At 45.7% G+C, this 19,721-nt stretch overlaps 1 protein-coding gene across 4 annotated transcripts in view; it reads left to right on the forward strand.

The window, feature by feature from the left end:
- The first annotated feature begins 981 nt into the window (after positions 1-981).
- Positions 982-19,721, forward strand: part of LOC121270936 (sorbin and SH3 domain-containing protein 1-like) — a 221,347-nt gene continuing 202,607 nt past the window's right edge. For 2 of the 4 annotated variants that reach the window (XM_041176569.1, XM_041176575.1), the window contains exon 1: positions 982-1,239. The gene's annotated coding sequence lies outside the window, so the exon portion shown is untranslated. The remainder of the gene's footprint in view (positions 1,240-19,721) is intronic. The other 2 variants (XM_041176600.1, XM_041176597.1) reach the window with 2 other exon arrangements.

Genomic DNA, 19,721 nt, shown 5'->3' on the forward strand with positions numbered 1-19,721 from the left:
AGCTGCCAGACCGGCCGAGTCTTTCCAGCATTTTCCGGTTTTCATTCCTCCGATCCCGTTCTTTTCTCACTTTACCTGGCGAGAAACCCGCGGCAGTTTCACTCTGGGTTAAAATAGCAGTCAGGGCCCGATTCTGTTGAACGGCATTTTCAAAGAGGGTCCTGGCTGGGCCTGACAGGTGCCCGTGTAGCCAGCTCAGAGTGGCCGGGGGGGCGGTTAAAATTGCAAGCGGCGGGATCCAGGCGAGCCACATTTGGTTGGTTTGTAAGTCACTGGCTGATTTTAATTGGTTCAGGGTTGGAATCAATGCACTGACTTCTGGTTCACTGGATCACCGGGCCCACTCCAACACCTTTGCTGAAATCGCCAGCCTTCACAGTCTGGCTATTCGGTCATGGGGTGCGTCACAGCCGAGCTGAATGAGGCTCTGAACCGGGGATGTTATGGTCTGCAGGGCTGTGTGGCACATATATATATATATATATATATAAATAATGAGAATGCTTTGAAGGAGTTTGGCGCTTGCAAAGTTCTGAGACGACCTGGTGCCGACTGCCATCAGCCTGAGACATGGATTTGCGTTGCTCAGGGTTTCAGTGCACGAATCGCCAGGCGGCTTTGACAGAAGTTTCGCGGCGACTTGGGAGCTGACAGTCCAGCCCTGGGTGAGGGACTTGTGCACCCCTGAGCGGTGCTATTGCATCTGCCAAAAAAATAAAGAGAGAAAAGCCCCCTGTTTGAACACCAGTGAGCTGTGCAAACCTGCTTCAGACCATTTTATTTCTGGGCTGTGTGGGACACCTTGTTTATTTCAAATCGTGCATTAATATATTCCGAACTCTCTCCCCCCCCCCCCCCCGAGAATTAAGAACTGCATCAAATCTTGGTTCCTCTCTGTTTGCCACTCCCTCTACAGTGAGAGGAGGGAGGGAGGGAGGGGGTCTTCCCTTTTTGGTGCCCCTGAGAGTGAAGGCTGCCTGTGTGTGTCATTGTCTGCTGCTCCTCGATATAGAGGACTTGGAACCCGGTTGGAAATCAGGATTAAGCAAAGATGAGCAGTTAAGCAGGGAGCGTGACGTGTTGTTGCACTCGGGGTGTGTTAACGAGGGATCACACACACACACACACTCTCTCCTCTCTTGGACTGTGAAAGGCTGCAGGAAACAGCGAACGTGCCTCAGCCCACACAGGATTATTATAGGGCTGGAATACTGCCGCTTCCCCAACTTTTTGTGGAAGGTGAGTGAGTTGCTGGGGTTGGGGTTGGAGGTCCGAGGACCGCTGGAATTGTGTGCTGGGTGAAGTCGGTGGGATTCGCCTGTGTTTCTGAGTGCAGCAGCTTTGCTTCGCGCTTTGACTTAGCAGTGCATCCTCTGATTGCAATAATTACTCTCAGGCTGTTCCTGCCAAATGCTTTAATTGTAACTGTATTTTTTTTTGGGGGGGGGTTGCTTTTTTACATTTGTCTTGCCGCCTTAAGCTTTCCCGTTGCCTGTTCCCTGAGAAAGCTGCTGTGCTGCAGGAGGGAGCGAGTTTGAATTGGGGTTGACCGGTTAAACGGTTCACTGTTACTAATTGGATTCCGCTGAAACGAAGGATTTGAGAGCGAACTGATGGAGTTGGGTTACGTTTTAGGTTTTGTGATCACTGCTCTTCATGGGAACTGCGAGCCCAGGCTTTTTTTTTTAAACAACAAAAAAAATATATAATTTTGGAGCGTTTCCACCAACAATGTAATAAGGTAAACTGAAAGGTTCCATAAATAGGAGTTTCACCGGGATGGATTCTGGAAAGGGGCCAGGGGTAGAATAAAAACAAGCTTGTTCGATGAAGGAGCGATTTTGTTTTTACAGTGTCATGTTGAGCTCTGTGTAATAAGTCTCCTTTCTCTAAAAGTTTTGATCAGTTCCCAAACTCTTCACAACCCCACTGCCCCACATCTCGTGGAGAGCTGCTTTTTAACGTGACACCGGAAACCAGACAGAGGTTTAAAAAAAAGGCAAAAAAAAAGGGGGAGAGAAATCTGTAGTTAATCATTGTGGCTCCTGGGAACACAGACTATAGCTCCTTGGCCGAGTGTTCTGTACTGAAACAAGTTAATGTACAGCTGGCAGAGCCAGTAAACAGAATGGACAACTTGGAGAACCCGTGTCACCAATGGAATTTATTCTGGTTTTGGGCTCCTCCGAGTTTCTTGTCTTCAAACATTTGCTTGTCCCGCATTTTCTTCTTCAACTGTAATAATACTCCCGTCCTACACACACATACCTCCTTCCTCGCGGTGCTGAAATCCAGCTTCCAACTCGCCTCTTCCCAGGACCCTTCTACAACTGTGGAACTGTTCACCTCCCTCCGAACCCTTGCCTCAGACAGTCTCCCCATTCCAAGCCGGGAATCACTGCACCACTATTCCTGATTTATTGCTCCTTGCTCTCTTTCTGTTTGTGGCAGCTTGCAGTGCACTTATTGGCTGCCCTGTTTCTTACATTGCAACAGCGACTGTGCTTCAATCATTTTTCATTGGCTGGCTGCCAGCAGCTTTAGGAATGCCCTGAGGTTGGGAAAGGCACTATATAAATGCAAAGTGGGCGTGGGTTTAAAGTTTCAGGCAAGTGGTGCAGAGGGAATGTGAGGAAGAACTTTATTAATGACCAGGAACGTGCTGCCAACAGGTTGCTAGAAGTGGGATAAACTTGCAGGGCTATGGAAATAGAACAGGGGAATGGGGTTGGTTGGCAGGGACTTGATGGGCTGAATGGCCTCTTCCTGTGCTGTAATGACATGACAAGTCTTTATTTTGCTGAAAAAAGAGATATTGTTGAAGCTTTACATCTTGCACTCACCGGGACGCTTGCAAGAATACCAATATAAGGGGGAGACAACAATTTATAAATTCTTTTCCCCTTATATTGTATTCTTGCAGTGCCCTGATGAGGGCAAGATGAAAAGCTTTGACATGTCTCTGTTCAGCAATACTCAAGTCTTTATTTCTTGGGTGAGTTTTGCACTGAGTTTTGCCCCTTAATCTTTTGGGTTTTTCAATCTATTTTGATGGAATTTTTATTTGTGGCAGAACGATGAAGTTGATCATTAATTGGGACGATGTAATATTGTGTCTGGTTGTGTGTTGGGTCATTCTGTTGCAAGCTACAGAGAATCCACAGCACAGAAACAGGTCACTTGGCCCATCTGATCGGCTGGTGTTTATGCCCCACACACGAACCACCTTCCACTCTAATTGGCTGTTTACTGCCTCCCCCCCCAAACCCGCTCACTCCCTTCCCCATCGTGTGCTTTAAACTTCCCCTTTAATACATCAATGCTATCTGCCTGCAGGTTTTACATTCTCACTGCTCTCTCTGTAACAAATTCCCTGTTAATCACCTAAAAGATCAAAGAATTTATCACATTTATACTCACTTGTTCTCTACTTGCCTACAAGTGGAAACAGCTTTTCCACATCCACCCTTTCAAACGCTTTCATAATTTTAATGACCTCTATCAGGCCCCCTCTTCATTTTTCTTTTCTAGAGAAAAGAGGCCCCAGCCTGCTCAACCTTTTTTGGTAGTTGCACCGTTTCATTTTCTTAACCTCCTTTCTGTACTTTCTCCAGTGCTATAATGCTTTTTTGTCATAAACAGCAGAAGAGAGAGAGAGAGATCTCTCCCCATGTGCAATAAGGCTGTTCTTTAAATGGGTTAATGGACAACTTGGTGAGACTCCACCACCAGCCTGGTACACACCACACGAGGCTGTAACACTCTCATTGTATTTCTCTGGCCAATGCTCCATTCATTCGCTGGCTCCAAAGTTTGCGTGTTCTCTTCACAGCTGAGTGCGAACTGCAATGTCCCGGTTGTATATGCTGAGTTGGCTGAGCTCCACTGGCAGGAGTAAATTGGGAGCCCAATTGACTTGAAAGATTGAGCTATCAAGGACAATGCTAATTGCTGGACCCTCCTCACAACCTCCCTGTTTGACCAAGCTTTTGGTCACCTATCCTTAATGCCTTTTGTCTCAGTGGCAGGTTTTTTTGGGATAAATCTGCTGTAAAGCACCTGGGGGATGCTTTACTACATTAAAAGCTCTATATAAAACCATCCCCCCCCCTCCTAACAGTACCGTAACTACAGCACATGCACAATGCAAGCTTCAAAAATGTGCCTCACCACCACTTTCTCGAGCACAATTGGGGATGGCCAATAATTTCTGGCCTTGCCAACGATGCTCACATTCCAGGGATGAATAAAAAGTCCTGATTACCCCATACCTTGGACCTGAACTGAGACAGTAACTTTATTCCTGACTCTCAGCTCTACACCACTCCCCGCCACCCACGTTCCCAGGCGCTGGCATCCCCAATTATTGTTCTGTGCTGTTAGTGGGACAAGCTGCTGGTGGCTGAGTTCCCAGCACGTTTCTACTTTCACCCTGTAGGGTCACTGTCTGGCTGGCGTTGAGCACGACTGTCTGTCCAAAGGAGCTGCTGCTGTGGAATTTTGATAATCAGAAACAGGAAAGTGCAAGTCCGCTCTTTAAACTTACTGCATTGAAGAATGCTGTGAGCTGCTGACTGAATTCGGATGAACCTGGCTGGTGAGTACAGCATGCTCAGTATAGATGTGCCAGCTCATTCCCCATGCTTGCAAAGCAGGGTTTTGGTACTCTTCTATAAGTGCTCAGCTTTGCATCTGCAAAGGGGTGAGCAACCACCTGCCTCCTCCAGTATCTCCTCCTTCATCCTCTCAGGGGGAAAAAAACCTGGATAAGCTTGGGACTCCATCATGTGGGACGTTCGGATCTATAAATCCACGGACATAAGATCATTCGAATTAGGAGCAGGAGTAGACCACATGGCCCATTGAGCCTGCTCCGCTATTCAGTAAGATCATGGCTCATTTTGGACTTCAACTCCATTTTCCTCTCCGCTCCCCATTTTCCTTAATTCCCTGAGAGACCAAAAATCTGTCTATCCCAGCCTTAAATATATTCAATTATGGAGCATCTACAGCCCCCTGGGGTAGAGAATTCCAAAGATTCACAACCCTTTGAGTGAAGAAATTTCTCCTCTTCTCAGTCCTAAATGATCAGCTCCTTATCCTGAAACTGTGCCCCCCGTGTTTTAGACTCCCCGACCAGCGGAAACAATCTCTGTGTCCATCCTATCAAGCTCCTTTAGAATTGTAGGTTTCAATGAGATCACACCTTATTCTTCTAAACTCCAGAGAATATAAGCCCAATTTACTCAGCCTCCCATCATAGGACAATCCCCTCATCCCAGAGACCAATTTAGTGAACCTTCACTGTACCAATCCCAATACAAATACATTCTTTCTTAAATGTGGAGACCAAAACTGCACACTATACTCCAGGTGCGGTCTCACCAAAACCCTGTACAAGTGCAGCAAGACTTCTTTATCCTTGTTCTCCAGCCCCTTGCAATAAAGCCTAACAAGCCGCTGGCCTTTCTAATTGCTTGCTGTACCTACAGGCTAACTTCCTGCGTTCCTTGTATGAGCACACCCAAATCTCTTTGAACACCAACACTTACAAGTTTCTCACCTTATTTTTTTTTTTAAATTCTGCTTTTTTTATCCTTCTGACCAAGGAGAATAACCTTTGCATTTTCCTATATAATACTTCACCTGGCATCTTGTTGCCCACTGGCCTAACCTATCAGCTCAACGTATCATCCACTAGCCAACTGGGGCATTAGTTAAAGGTCTGTTGTCCAGTGTTTAATGAGTTAGCTCTACAGGACTGCTGAAATCTCTGCTTACTCATTGCAATCACCACACTAAAGGGTTAATTTCACAAGGGTCACTAATGACTCATGACCTTGTCGGTCACAAGTGTGGGTAAGGGATAGGCTAGAAAGCTGAATCCTTGACCTTTCTAACCAAGGCCCACGGCTAAACAGGCTCCACACTGGTGCTAGGCTTACCTGCTATATAGGGACATTTTTTTCCCCCAAATAAACCTCTTTGAGGGGGAATAGTCAAAATATAACCCAAGTAATTAACGTTCTACTTAACACTTGGAAAGTAGAGGCCAGTGCCTGAGGCCTGGCTAATTGTGAAGCTAAGCTGATTCCAGGAGTATTTCCGTGAGGAATGTCATGGGGAAATTACTTTGTGATAAAATAGGATCAGAGGCCTTTCAGAGCAAGTTAAATTTATCTTCCAGCTCTTCTACATTGAACAATAGCCCAGGAACAAACCCCTTCCTTCTAGTTTCAGCATGTGTTTCAAACATTAGTCTAATAACAGGCCAACCAGTCTAAAAGAACTGGTTACCATCCAAGCCAGTTTTCACTGAATCTGAGCCATGATGTAATGTCCAACACCCTTCACTCCTACATTTTTACAAATGTAGCTGTCATTTAAGTATCTCATCCCATCGAGTGTAGCATGAAGCCATATGAAGATCTGAATCGATTCCAGGTCTGTGCTGAACTTGACCAAAGCAGCAACTGAGAGAGTGAAGGGTTGAGAGCACAGAAGGAGGCCATTCAGCCCATCATCTCTGTGCTGGTCTCTTTTCCTGAGCATCTAAAGCTGATCTCACTGCCTCACCTATTCCCCATAGCCTGGTCTTTTCCTGTGCTTTAAATGTTACTTGTTCTTTCCCTTTAAAAGATATAGTGGCATTTCCCACTGTTGGCCTTGATGCTTCTAGCCAGAGTTGACACTCCTGACTGCTGCCCTGTGGCCCTGGTGGGGAAAAGTGGGTAACACTTGCATAACGTTAAAAAGTCGTGAACAGATAGGGAACGTAATCACAAAGGTTAATGAGAAGGCCCTTCAATCTCAAGGATTGAATAAAGACTGATGGGTTCACAAAGCCCTGGTTAGGCCACACATGGTGTACTGAGAGCAAAACAAAAACAGAATTACCTGGAAAAACTCAGCAGGTCTGGCAGCACCGGCGGAGAAGAAAAGAGTTGACGTTTCGAGTCCTCATGACCCTTCGACAGAACTAGGTTGGGGATTCACCTAGTTCTGTCGAAGGGTCATGAGGACTCGAAACATCAACTCTTTTCTTCTCCGCCGATGCTGCCAGACCTGCTGAGTTTTTCCAGGTAATTCTGTTTTTGTTTTGGATTTCCAGCATCCGCAGTTTTTTGTTTTTATCTCTGTGTACTGAGAGCATCTGGGCATCGCACTTTAGAAACTATATATTGGCTTTGGAGGGAGTGCTATCTGGAAACCCAAGAGTTAAGTTACAAGGAGAGATTATACAAACTTAAGGTTGTATTCCTTGGAACTTAAAAGGTTAAGGGGTAAATCAGTCATAATTTTCACAGTGTTAAGGGGAACAAATAAGATCGATGGAGAGAAACTATTTCCACAATTCTGGGAGTCTAGGACGAGGAGGCATAGTCTAAAACCTAAGGTGAAATTAAAAAACACTTCAACACACAAAGGAAGGTAGAGGTTTGGTGAACCCTTTTGCAAATGGTGATTGTTGCTGGATCAGTTGTTAAGTTTTAACCAAGTACAGGTTTAAAATTATCAAAGGTATTAAGGGATATGGGGCAAAGTCAGGTATATGGAGTTAGGTCAGTCATGATCTCATTGAATGGCAGTGGAACAGATTGAGGAGCTAAATGGCCTCCCCTGGTTCCTACTTGAAATGTCCAGGTTTGTACTCAAAGGGCATTCACATGGATGAAATATTGGAGGCAGCAATTGCAGGGACAGCCAGGTCTCCATAAGAGTCAGAGCTTCTGGAAGACCAAGATTGACAATGGGAAAAGCAACCCCGTAGTGATTGATGGAAAACTCTTCATGTTTCCATTTGCTTGTGGATGTTTCCCCTCAGAATATTTTTGGTTTTCAGGCTGATTACTTTGGAATTGACCATTCGGGTTTGTAATCCAGAGAAAATCAGTTAGGAGTAAATAATTCCCCTATTCACACCACAGCCGTGGCCTGAGCTAGCAGCTTCTCCCAGGCACTGAGGAATTGCTGGCAACAACACTGCTCGGTTTGGTTCCGGTCTAACCGTGAAAACCCCAGCACTAGGAACAAGAAAACCTTGCCAAGTCTCACTTGTCATATTCTAAACGTATGGGTCAGCTCTTGGCCCAGTTCAATCTTTCCACTATGTGCAAGAAATGTTATACATCTGGGGTTTGCAATGGTTCTGGATGTGATTGACTAGCTCTGATTGACCAAGTGGGATCTTTCCTTTGTCTGACTCATGAAGAAAGCCAAAGAACTTTGCATTTATATTCAACTTTTCAAGGCCTTGGGTCATCCCAAAGCACCTTACAGCAGTTAAGTACTTTTGAATTTCAGTCATTGTTGTAATGTAAGGAAATACAGCAGTCAGTCTGAGTGTAGCAAGCTCCCACAAGCAGCAACCAGTTAATGAGCAGATTGTCTATTCGTAGTGATGTTGGTTGAGAGATGAATGTTGGCCAGGACACTGGGCAAACATCCCAGCTCTTCTTCAGAGTAGTGCCCCGGGATCTTTTAGATCTGCCTAACTGGTTTAATTTCTCATTGAAAAGAGGGCACTTCATATAGGAGCAGCCCTCCCTTAGTATTGCACTGAAGTATCAAAATAGATTTTGTGCTCAAATTTCTGGAGTGGGGCTTGAACCCTACAATCTCCTGTCTCTGAGCTGAGTGTGCTACCCACAATGCCACAGTTGATGCTTGGTCAATGAATGTCTGCCTGACACTTAACTGACCATGGAAGTGTGTCATGAGCAATTCAATCCTACCTACCGTTATACTTCCCAGCAAGGTCAATAAGGAGCAATTAGGAACAGGAGCTTTCTCTATTTCCATTACCCAACCCCCCCTCCAAACCCCCCATCTCAATCCGACTGGGTTGCTGAGACTAATTGTAGCTCTCCACCTGTTGCCTTGCTTATTATCAGCTAACCCCACAGAATGGCAAAGACTTGTTGGTTCAAAAGTTGGCGAAATGAGATATTGGAATTGATACTTTCCAGGAACTGTATCCCAGAGATAACCACTTGACAACTGTTATTTTTCATGATCACCCAGCCGTGTGTGTGTGAGATCAACTGCCTTAAACAAACTGGCACTACCGAGCTCACCACTTTTGAACCTGACGGAAGACGTGAATGTGAAGTTACAATCTTGAGGGTACCCACCTCTAGCTAGTGTTCTTGCAACTGGTTGGATCTTGCTGGTAGTTCCTGCATTTCTCTCTGTCGAACGTAGAGCCTGTAGCTTTGATCGGGTGCTTTCACTATCACTGTGGATGCGGGGATAGGCTGTATGACATCTGTTCAGCAAGGATAAAACACCAGCAGGCAGGCTGTGACCAGAGAATGCAGAAAAGAAGGGGCCCGAGAAATGCAAGAGGTGGCAGAATGAATGGGACTGAACTTAGCTGACAGTGATGTAAACGGCAACCACTTTCTCACAGGCTGTTTGCGTCCTATTAAACAGCACCAACAATCCTGAGGGGACTTGACAGGGTGGATACTTGTTTCCACTTGTGGGGAAGATCAGAACTAGGGGGCAGAGTTTAAGAACATGAGGTCTCCTTTTAAGACAGAGGTGAAGAGAGATTTTCCTCTTAAGTGTTGTTAGTCTGTGGAATTCTGTTCGCCTGAGAGTAGTGGAGGCTGAGTCATTGAATATTTTAAAGCTTTTGAGTTAGACAGATTTTTGAGAGTCAAGGGTTAAGGGGGGTAGGGGGGTGGGGGTGTAGAGAGGAAAGTGGAGTTGAGACCACAGCCAGATCAGCAATGATCTTATTAAATGGCAGAGAAGTCTTAAAGGGCCAAATAGCCTACTCCTCCTATGTTTCGATTTCCCAACTTGCATTTATATAGCACCTTTTAGCACAGTTAAAAACGTTCCAAGATGCATCCAAGGAGTATAATAGGACAATAATTGACACTGAGCCAAAGAAGGAGATATTAGGACAGGTGACAAAGCATCTGCTCAAAGAATTAAATATTGAGGACAGAGGGAGAAGTAAAGAGACTTAGGGACTAAATTCTTGGGGCCTAGAGGAGCCATTGTTGGGCTGAAAGAATTCGGGGATGGGCAAAAGGCAGGAGGTTACAGAGATCGGGAGGGGGAAAGGCCGTGGAGATATTTGACATCGAGTGAGAATTTTAAAAATTGAAGTGTTGTGCAGTAGGAGCCAATGAATGGCAATGGCAGGAAGGGCTGGGACTGCACAATCCCAGCACACGTACACAAAACAATCATTCAAAATACACAGACTCCAATGCGCACCAAGAGTGGTTGCTCCCATTGTCACAGTGAATTCCAGCGACTGATATCAGTTGTTATGAAAATCAGGAAGGGTCAGGAATCACCCCAGATCGATCAGCATCTAACAAGAGTAAAGACAATTGGCCAGAATTTGTTTTAGCAGGGGAACGAAAACCACCATAAACTTGTCCTTGTACATTTTAACCACGATGTTTTGCACACCGAGTTGCTGATAGTGCAAGTGCGGAGAGGCGGTGGTATTGTCACTGGGCTAATAATCCAGAGACCTGGGATAATCCTCTGGGGACCAGGGTTCGAATCCCACCATGGCAGACGGTGAAATATGAATTCAATAAAAATCTGGAACTAGAAGGCTAATGATGACCATGCAACCATTGTCGTAAAAACCCATCTGGTTCACTAATGTCCTTTAGGGGAGGAAATCTACCTGGTCTGGCCTACATGTGACTCCAGACCTGCAGTAATGTGGCTGACTCTTAAATGCCTTTGAAATGACCTAGCAAACCACTCAGTTGTAACAAACTGCTAAAAAGTCAATTAAAAAAAAGAATGAAACCGGACAGAGCACCCAGCATCGACCTAGGTCCCGGAAACAACAAGAGGTAACTCAGCCCTGTCAACCCTGCAAAGTCCTCCTTAATGACATGTGGGGGCTAGTGCTAAAATTGACAGACTAGTCAAGCAACAACCTGACATAGTCATCCTCACGGAATCATACAGATAATGTCCCAGACTCCACCATCACCATCCCTGTGCATGTCTTGTACTGCTGATAGGACAGACCCAGCAGAGTGGTGACACAGTGGTATACAGTTGGGAGGGAGTTGCTCTGGGAGTCCTCAACCTCAACTCCAGACCCCATGAAATCTCATGGCATCAGGTCAAACATGGACGAGGAAACCTCCTGCTGATTACCACGTTACGCTCCCCCTCCACATTGAACACCATTTGGAGGAAGCACTGAGGGTGGCAAGTGTGCAGAATATATTCTGGGTGGGGGACTTCAATGTCCATCATCAAGAGTGGCACAGCTGAGCTGGTTATATCCTAAAAGAGAGAGCTGCTTGACTGAGCCTGCGGCAGGTGGTGAGGGAACCAAAAAGAGGGAAAAATATACTTGACCTCGTCCTCACCAACCTGCCTGCTGCAGATGCATCTGTCCATGACTATTGGTAGGGGTGACCACCGCACAGTCATAGAGGGGACAAAGTCTCGTCTTCACGTTGAGGATACCCTCCATTGTGTTGTGTGGCTCTACCACTCTGCAAAATGGGATACATTTTGAACAGATCTAGCAATGCAAGACTGGGCATCCATGAGGCGCTGCGGGCCATCAGCAGCAGCAGAATTGTACTCAACCACAATCTGTAACCTCATGGCCCGGCATATCCCCCACTCTACCATTACCATCAAGCCAGGGAATCAACCCTGGTTCAATGAAGAGTGCAGGAGGGCATGCCAGGAGCAGCACCAGGTATACCTAAAAATGAGGTGTCAACCTGGTGAAGCTGCAACACAGGACTACTTGCATCCAAATAGCATAAGCCACAAGTGATAGACAGAGCTAAGTGATCCCACAACCAACGGATCAGATTAAAGCTCTGCAGTCCTGTCACATGCAGTAGTGAATGGAGGTGGACAATTAAACAACTCACTAGAGGAGGAGGCTCCACAAATATCCCCATCCTCAATGATGGGGGAGCCCAGCACATCAGTGTGAAAGGTAAGGCTGAAACATTTGCTACAATCTTCAGCCAGAAGCACCAAGTGGATGATCCATCTCGGCCTCCTCCGGAAGTCCCCCTGATGCCAGTCTTCAGCCAATTCAATTCACTCCATGTGATGTCAAGAATCAGCTGAAGGCACTGGATACTGCAAAGGCTATGGGCTCTGATGATATTCTGGCAATAGTTCTGAATACTTGCACTCCAGAACTTGCCGTGTCCGTGTCCCTAGCCAAGCTGTTCCAGTACAGCTACAACACTGGCACCTACCCGGCTATGTGGAAAATTGCCCAGGTATATCCTGTATACAAAAAGCAGGACAAATCCAACCTGGCCAATTACCGCCCCATCAGTCTACTCTCGATCATCAGTAAAATGATGGAAGGGATCATCAAGAGTGGATTGTCTTATGACAAAGGTTTGGACAGGTTAGGCTTGTATCCACTGGGGTTTAGAAGAATAAGAGGTGAATTGATTGAAAAATATAAGATCCTGAGGGGGGCTGCCAGGGTGGATATGGAGAAGATGTTTCCTCTTGTGGAAAAATCTAGAACGAGGGCTCACTGTTTAAAAATAAGGGGTCGCCCATTTATGTTAGAGGTGAGGAGAAATTTTTACTGAGGGTCATGAATCTTTGGAACTCTCTTCCTGAAAAGGTGGTGGAAGCCAGAGTCTTTGAATATCTTTAAGGCAGAGCTCAATAGATTCTTGGTAAACAAGGGGGTGATAGGTTATCAGCAGTAGATGGGATGCAGATTTCAGGTGACTATCAGAACAGCCATGATCTTATTAAATGGCAGAGCAGGCTCGAAGGACTGAATAACCTACTCTTGCTCCTTGTTCATATGCATCAACCGTGCTATCAAGTGGCACTTGCATAGCAATAATCTGCTCACTGATGCTCAATTTGGGTCCTGCCAGGGTCAGCTCCTGACCTTATTACAGCTTTGGTTCAAACATGGACAAAAGGGCTGAACTCCCGAGGTGAGGTGAGAGTGACTACCCTTGACATCAAGGCAGCATTTGACTGAGTGTGGCATCAAGGAGCCCTGGCAAAACTGGAATCAATGGGTATCGGGGGAAAACTCTCCATTGGTTGGAGTCATACCTAGCACAAAGGAAGATGATTGTGGTTGTTGGAGGTCAAACATCTCAGCTCCAGGACATCACTGCAGGAGTTCCTCAGGGTAGCATCTTAGGCCCAACCATCTTCAGCTGCTTCATCAATGACCTTCCTTCCATCATAAGGTCAGAAGTGGGGATGTTCACTGATGGTTGCACAATGTTCAACACCATTCATGACTCCTCAGATACTGAAGCAGTCCATGTCCAAATGTAGCAAAACCTGGACAATATCCAGGTTTGGGCTGACATGTGGCAAGTAACATTCACACAACACAAGTTCCAGCCAATGACCATCTCCAACAAGAGAGAATCTAACCAGTACCCCTTGATATTTAATGGCATTACCATGACTGAATCCCCCACTATCAACATCCTGGACGTTACCACTGATCAGAAACTGAACTGGACTAGTCATAAAATACTGCGGCTACAAGAGCAGGTCAGAAGCTGGGAATCCTGTGGTGAGTAACTCATCCCTTGACTACTCAAAGCCTGTCAAGAACCAAGAAAAGTACAACACAGGAACAGGCCCTTCAGCCCTTTAAGCCTGCCCTGATCATATTGCCCGTCAACTAAAACATTTTGCACTTCCGGGGTCCGTATCCCTTTATTCCCATCCTATTCATGTATTTGTCAAGCTGCCTCTTAAACACCACTATCGTACCTGCTTCCACCACCTCCTCTGGCAGCGAATTCCAGACACTCACTAACCTCTGCGTAAAAAAACTTGCCCCGTGCATCTCCACTAAGGTTTTCTCCTCTCACCTTAAATCTATGTCTCCTAGTAATTGACTCTTCCACCCTGGGAAAAAGCTTCTGACTATCTACTCTGTCCATGACACTCATAATTTTGTAAACTTCTATCAAGTCGCCCCCCAGTCTCCATCGCTCTAGTGAGAACAATCTGAGTTTCTCCAACCTCTCCTCATAGCTAATAACCTCCAGACCAGGCAGCATCCTGGTAAATCTCCTCTGCACCCTCTCCAACGCCTCCATATCCTTCTGGTAATGTGGCAACCAGAATTGCATGCAATATTCCAAGTGGCCTAACCAAGGTTCTATACAGCTGTAGCATGACTTCCCAGCTTTTATACTCAATACCCCTGCTGATGAAGGCAAGCATGCTATATGCCTTCCTGACTACCTTATCCACCTGCGTTGCCACTTTCAGTGACTTGTGGACATGTACACCCAGATCCCTCTGCCCGTTGATGCAGTTAAGGGTTCTGCCATTTACTGTATAATTGCTACCTGTATTAGACCTTCCAAAATGAATTTGTCTGGATTAAACTCCATCTGCCATTTCTCCGCCCAAGTCTCCAACTGATCTATATTCCGCTGTATCCTTTGACAATCCTCTTCACTACCTGGAACTCCTCCAACCTTAGTGCCGTCTGCAAACTTACTAATCAGCCCAGTTACATTTCTCTCCAAATCATTTACGTATACTGTCCACCCTCTACAAGGTACAAGTCAGGAGTGTGATGGAATACTCTCCACTTGCCTGGATGAGTGCAGCTCCAACACCACTCAAGAAGCTCGACACCATCCAGGACAAAGCAGCCGGCTTGACTGGTACCCTTCATAAACAATCACTCCCTCCGCCACTGACTAACAGTGGCAGCAGTGTGTACCACCTACAAGACGCACTGCAGAACCTCACCTAGGCTCCTTAGGCTGTACCTTCCAAACCCAGGACTACCACCACCTAGAAGGACAAGGGCAACAGAAATGTGGGAACACCACCACCTGTAAGTTCCCCTCCAAACCCCTCACTATCCTGACTTGGAAATACATCTCTGTTTCTTCACTGTCACTGGGTCAAAATCCTGGAGCTCTCTCCCTAACAGCACTGTGGGTGTACCTACACCACATGGACTGTAGCGGTTCAAGAAGGCAGCTCACCACCACCTTCTCAAGGGCAATTAGGGTTGGGCAATAAATGCTGGCCTAGCCAGCGAAGCTCAAATCCCGTAAATGAATTGGGAAAAAAAAAAGCTTTTAACATCCTAGCGAGGGTAATGGGATTTAGCACCTGGGTGAACGGGACAAGCAACTGCCTACTCCCTCCACCTTGAAGGACTGAGAGATTAACAGTGCTCGAACCAAGAAGGAATGGAGTGGGTGATTTCAATACCAAATTGGGTGCAGAATGAGAAATATATGGTGAAAGAAAGATTAAAATAAGAGACAGACAGGAAAAGCCTTTTTAAAAAAAATCTACACACACAATCTACAATTAAATCCTGAAGGAATGCGGCTTCCTCTTGTTGTAGTTAATTTTCAGTGCCGGAGAGTTGTTTGCCAGTAATCAATGTTCATGATGTTATTTATAGGGCACTTAGACTGAAATGGACGAGACTTAACTTGCTATGGTGAGTTTCGCTTGTATCTGCTGTGTGATTATGGCCACATCATTCCATTCAATACATTCCAATGGTGAAACCAGACGGCGAGATGTCATCTTCGCCAAGTTAACCACTGAGTGATGCATCTTGGGCAGCAACTTTTGAATTTCCACGTTTGACCCATGCAGCTGTCCTTTGCCTGAAGTTGCTGTATTGTTTGTGTGTAAATAATGGCGAGTGCCACTAGCTGCAAGTTCTGGCCCAGTGTTTGGATCGAAACCTGTTGACAGAACAAAGGGTCTCTGCCCAATGTCACCCTGTCTTCTCTTTGCTCCAGATTCTGAGGAACCTGAAACGCTGGGTCTGTTCACCCCACTAATGCTGGCTGATCTACCGGCTGTTTCCTGAGTTTTCTGTGTATTTCAGATTCTCAGTTTTGGCAGAGTTTATGATGAGATGGCGTGTTCTTTTTAGATTCTCGCTTTCGAGTAGAGCTTTGCTCTCGCTGCTCTTATTCTGCAACCATTTCCTGCCCTGACTCTGCACCAATAATCATGCCTTTTGAGCTGGCTTTTGAAGAGCGACTGGCAGAAAATATTTGCCCTACAGTTGCCAGGAGTCGCTTGGAAACAGTCATTGGCACAGGGGGACAGACTGACAGGGTATTGAACTAAAGTTAAAACACTGACTGCCTGCCCTATGGTGGAATACGTGTTCCACTTTTAACCCTGATTTGACTTTGGCCTGAGGCACTGCCTCGAGCATGAAGCTAGAGATCGTGCCTCTTGGGATTGTCCAATGACTTTGCAATGCCTCTTAACCACCTTTGCACTTCCTTTTGATTCTGCATCAGTGGTTCTAGTGTAGGACCACCTGGACCATCTTGGGGGACCTTTGGTGGGCCCCTGCTTAGCATTGGGCATCACGCTGGAAGTTGATCAGGAAATTGGGCTGAGGATTATGGCAAAGTCAGGGACCCTCACCCCAGCCATTGGTATTTTCCTGCCCCACACCTGTTATCGGTCTCTGCCATAAGCTCTGGAAATCCTTCCCTTCAGAATATAGACGCATGGCAAAGTCCTTCCCCTCCACTCACTCCCTGCCTCGCCTCAGTCTCCCTGCCCTGCACATCCTGATCTGGAAGATGACCCTCAGTCTGCTGATGGTGATGATGGCAACCCCTCTACCCTGAGGCACTATGGATCGTTAGCATTCAGCACACTGACGTGCTCAGCCTCAGTCTTATTGTTTGGAGGCGCTTCCAGGTGGTCTGTCCAAACTTTATACACCACTGACCGAAGCAGCTGATCTGGCAAGGAATGAAATGAACGAGTAGTGTCTGGCTTCCACAGCTGGAACACAGCTGACGGGCGCCTGCCACTTCCAGTTGTGCTTCTCTCTTCCTCTGGCTGCAATGCAGAACACGACAGGGGCTGACTGGGAAAGAGCAGCTGTGTAGGTAATGGGAGACAGAGTCTGAGCGTGTGTTGTGACCCTGCATCACTCTGACAGCGCTACTACCAAATTTCATTAAGAACGAAAGAGCTCATGTTTCTCTATGATTTCCTTGACTTTAGGACATCACAAAGCACTTTGGAGCTAATGAAGTACTTTGACTACAGTTTAAATGTTATAATTGTTGTAGCCAATTCCTACATTAGGGATGGGCAATAAATGCTGGCCTAGTCAGTGATGCCAACATCCCATAAATTAATTTTTAAAAAATTACGCACAGCAACCTCCCTCAAACAGCAATGAGATAATGACTGGAATTCCTGTTTTTAGTGATGCTGGTGAGTGGTAAATATTGGCCCAGACACACCAACTTACATTTATATAGCAACTTTCATGTAATGTTCCAAGTTGCTTCACAGAGAATTTTAAAACAAAATATGACACTAAATCACAGTAGCAGATATTAGGTCAGATGACCAAAGGTTTGGTCAAAGAGATAGGTCTTAAGGAGTGTCTTAAAAGAGGAAAGTGAGGTGGAGAGGTGTAGAGAGGGTACTACATAGCTTAGTGCCTGGCCATGCAAAGGTGAGGGTGCCCACCAGTGGTGCAGCAATTGAATCGGCGATGCTCAAGAGGCCAGGATTTGGGGAGTGTGGGCATCTCAGAGGGTTGTTAGGCTGAAGCAGATTAGACGGATAAGGAGGGGCAAGGCCATGGAACGATTTGAAAGGAAGGATGTGAATTTTAAAATCCAAGATGCTGCTTGACTGTGAGCCAATGTAAGTTAGTGAGCGCAGTGACACCTATACATTGACAACAGGGTAACTCCTCTTCAAATAGTGCTGTGAGATGTTTTATGTCCACCAGAGAAGGCAGACAGGGCTTCAGTTTTATATCTCATCTGAAAGACTGCACCTCTAACAGTACAGGGGTCTCAATTAATGCATTGGTAGCATCAACTGAGATTAAATCTCTGGAGTGGGACTTGAACCAAGGACATTCTGACTCAAAGGCAAGAGAGCTACCAACTGATCAGTTGATGACACGTTCGACAAGGGGGAGCTTGAATTTATGTTGTACGTTATCAGGCCCTTAGCATGAATGCCTGACCATCTTCATATGACTTTCCACAATAAGCTAAAGGGGGAGATGGCAGGGTAGTAGTCATGTCACTGGGCTAGTAATCCAGAAACCCAGATGAAAGCTCTGGGGACATGGGTTCAAATCCCACCACGCAGCTGGTGGAATTTGGATTGAATTAATTTTTAAAAAACTGGAATTTAAAAGCTGGTCTAATGCAACCATGAAACCATTGTCAATTGTCATAAAAATCCATCTGGTTCACTAATGTCCTTTAGGGAAGGAAATCTACTGTCTTTACCTGGTCTGGCCTCCATGTGACTCCAGACCCACAGTAATGTGGTTGACCCCTAACTGCCCTCTGAAATAGTCTAGCAAGCCACTCATTTCAAAGGCAAATAGGGATGGATGACAAATGCTGGCCTTGCCAGCAACACCCACATCCCATGACAGAATAAAGTTATTGTAAACAATCTATTTTTGACTTGGTGTCTAACTACTTATACTTCCAAATTTAAAATGTCTGTAATCCTTTGACCAGAAATTATTTTTGGCTTGATAGTCAAAATTATAGACCAGATATCAAAAGAAATGAAGTATGAAAACTCTGAGACCTGCTCTCATAACCATGAGATCAAGTTTTGCACCTTTAGTACTCACAAATACAAATTCAGTGTGATATCTAAATTTACTATCACTGTACTGTACTTTATCTGACACTACTTAAGCATTCTTCTCTCTAAAAGAAATGATTGAATGTTGGGAATAGCTACAGCTTTTTGTAATGCCTGCCCTTGTACTACTGCACTTAGTGTGATTCCTTATCTTCACTTGTCGCTAGGCTCATGTTTAGCCTGTTTCAGGGATAGATTGGTCAGGTTTTGATAGTTTACTCAGGGTTTAACCTTGAGTATTGAGATGAAAACCTCTCACTAATTGGTTGTAAAATGCTTCCTTAAAATGAGATTTGATTGTAAGAAAACGATAGCGCGTTGGAGATGTGACAGGGCAGGATGTCCACCCAGGTGGCTCGTGCCAAATCCTGGGAGAGGGAGGGACAAGGTAGGTGTGCCACAGCGACGCAGTAGGCACCCTTCCAACCACTGTATAAATTGGAGTGGATCTGTGCTGCACTGTCTGGAGCCAGCTAGCGGCAAGTCTTGGTAGGAGCCTCGCCGTCTCACTACTGGCCTATTGATGGGGCTCAGAATCGAATAGTGATTAATCAACTGTTCTGGGATTGGATTGCGTTCTAGCCACTCATTGTGCAGCCTGTTTGAAGCCCTGAATGGAACCTACAATTATCCTCAGCACAGGATTCCTGAGCTAGCCTCACACACCCTTCTGCCAGGATGGACGTGCAACAGCGGAATGACCTTCGCCTTCGCAATACATCACTGTGAGATAGGGCAGACCTAAAGATGTTCCATCTGTGGGAAGTTCAAAACTAGGGGGCCATAAGTTTAAGATAGACACTAATAAACCCAATAGGGAATTCAGAGGAAGCTGCTCTAGCCAGAGAGTGGTGAGAATGTGGAACTCGTTAGCACAAGGAGAGGTTGAGGTGAATACCATCGACTTATAGCGAAATTAAAGTTAGATAAGTTCATGAGGGAGACAATTATAGAATGGTATATTGATAGGATGAGACGCATTAAAGTGGGAGGAGGCTCGAGTGGGGGATAGACCAGTTGGGCCTGTTTCTGTGATGTAAATTTTATATAATTCTGTGCAAACTGAACAGTGGAGCTGG

This window comes from Carcharodon carcharias, chromosome 28 (assembly GCF_017639515.1).
Source record: "Carcharodon carcharias isolate sCarCar2 chromosome 28, sCarCar2.pri, whole genome shotgun sequence".
NCBI lineage: Eukaryota > Metazoa > Chordata > Chondrichthyes > Lamniformes > Lamnidae > Carcharodon > Carcharodon carcharias.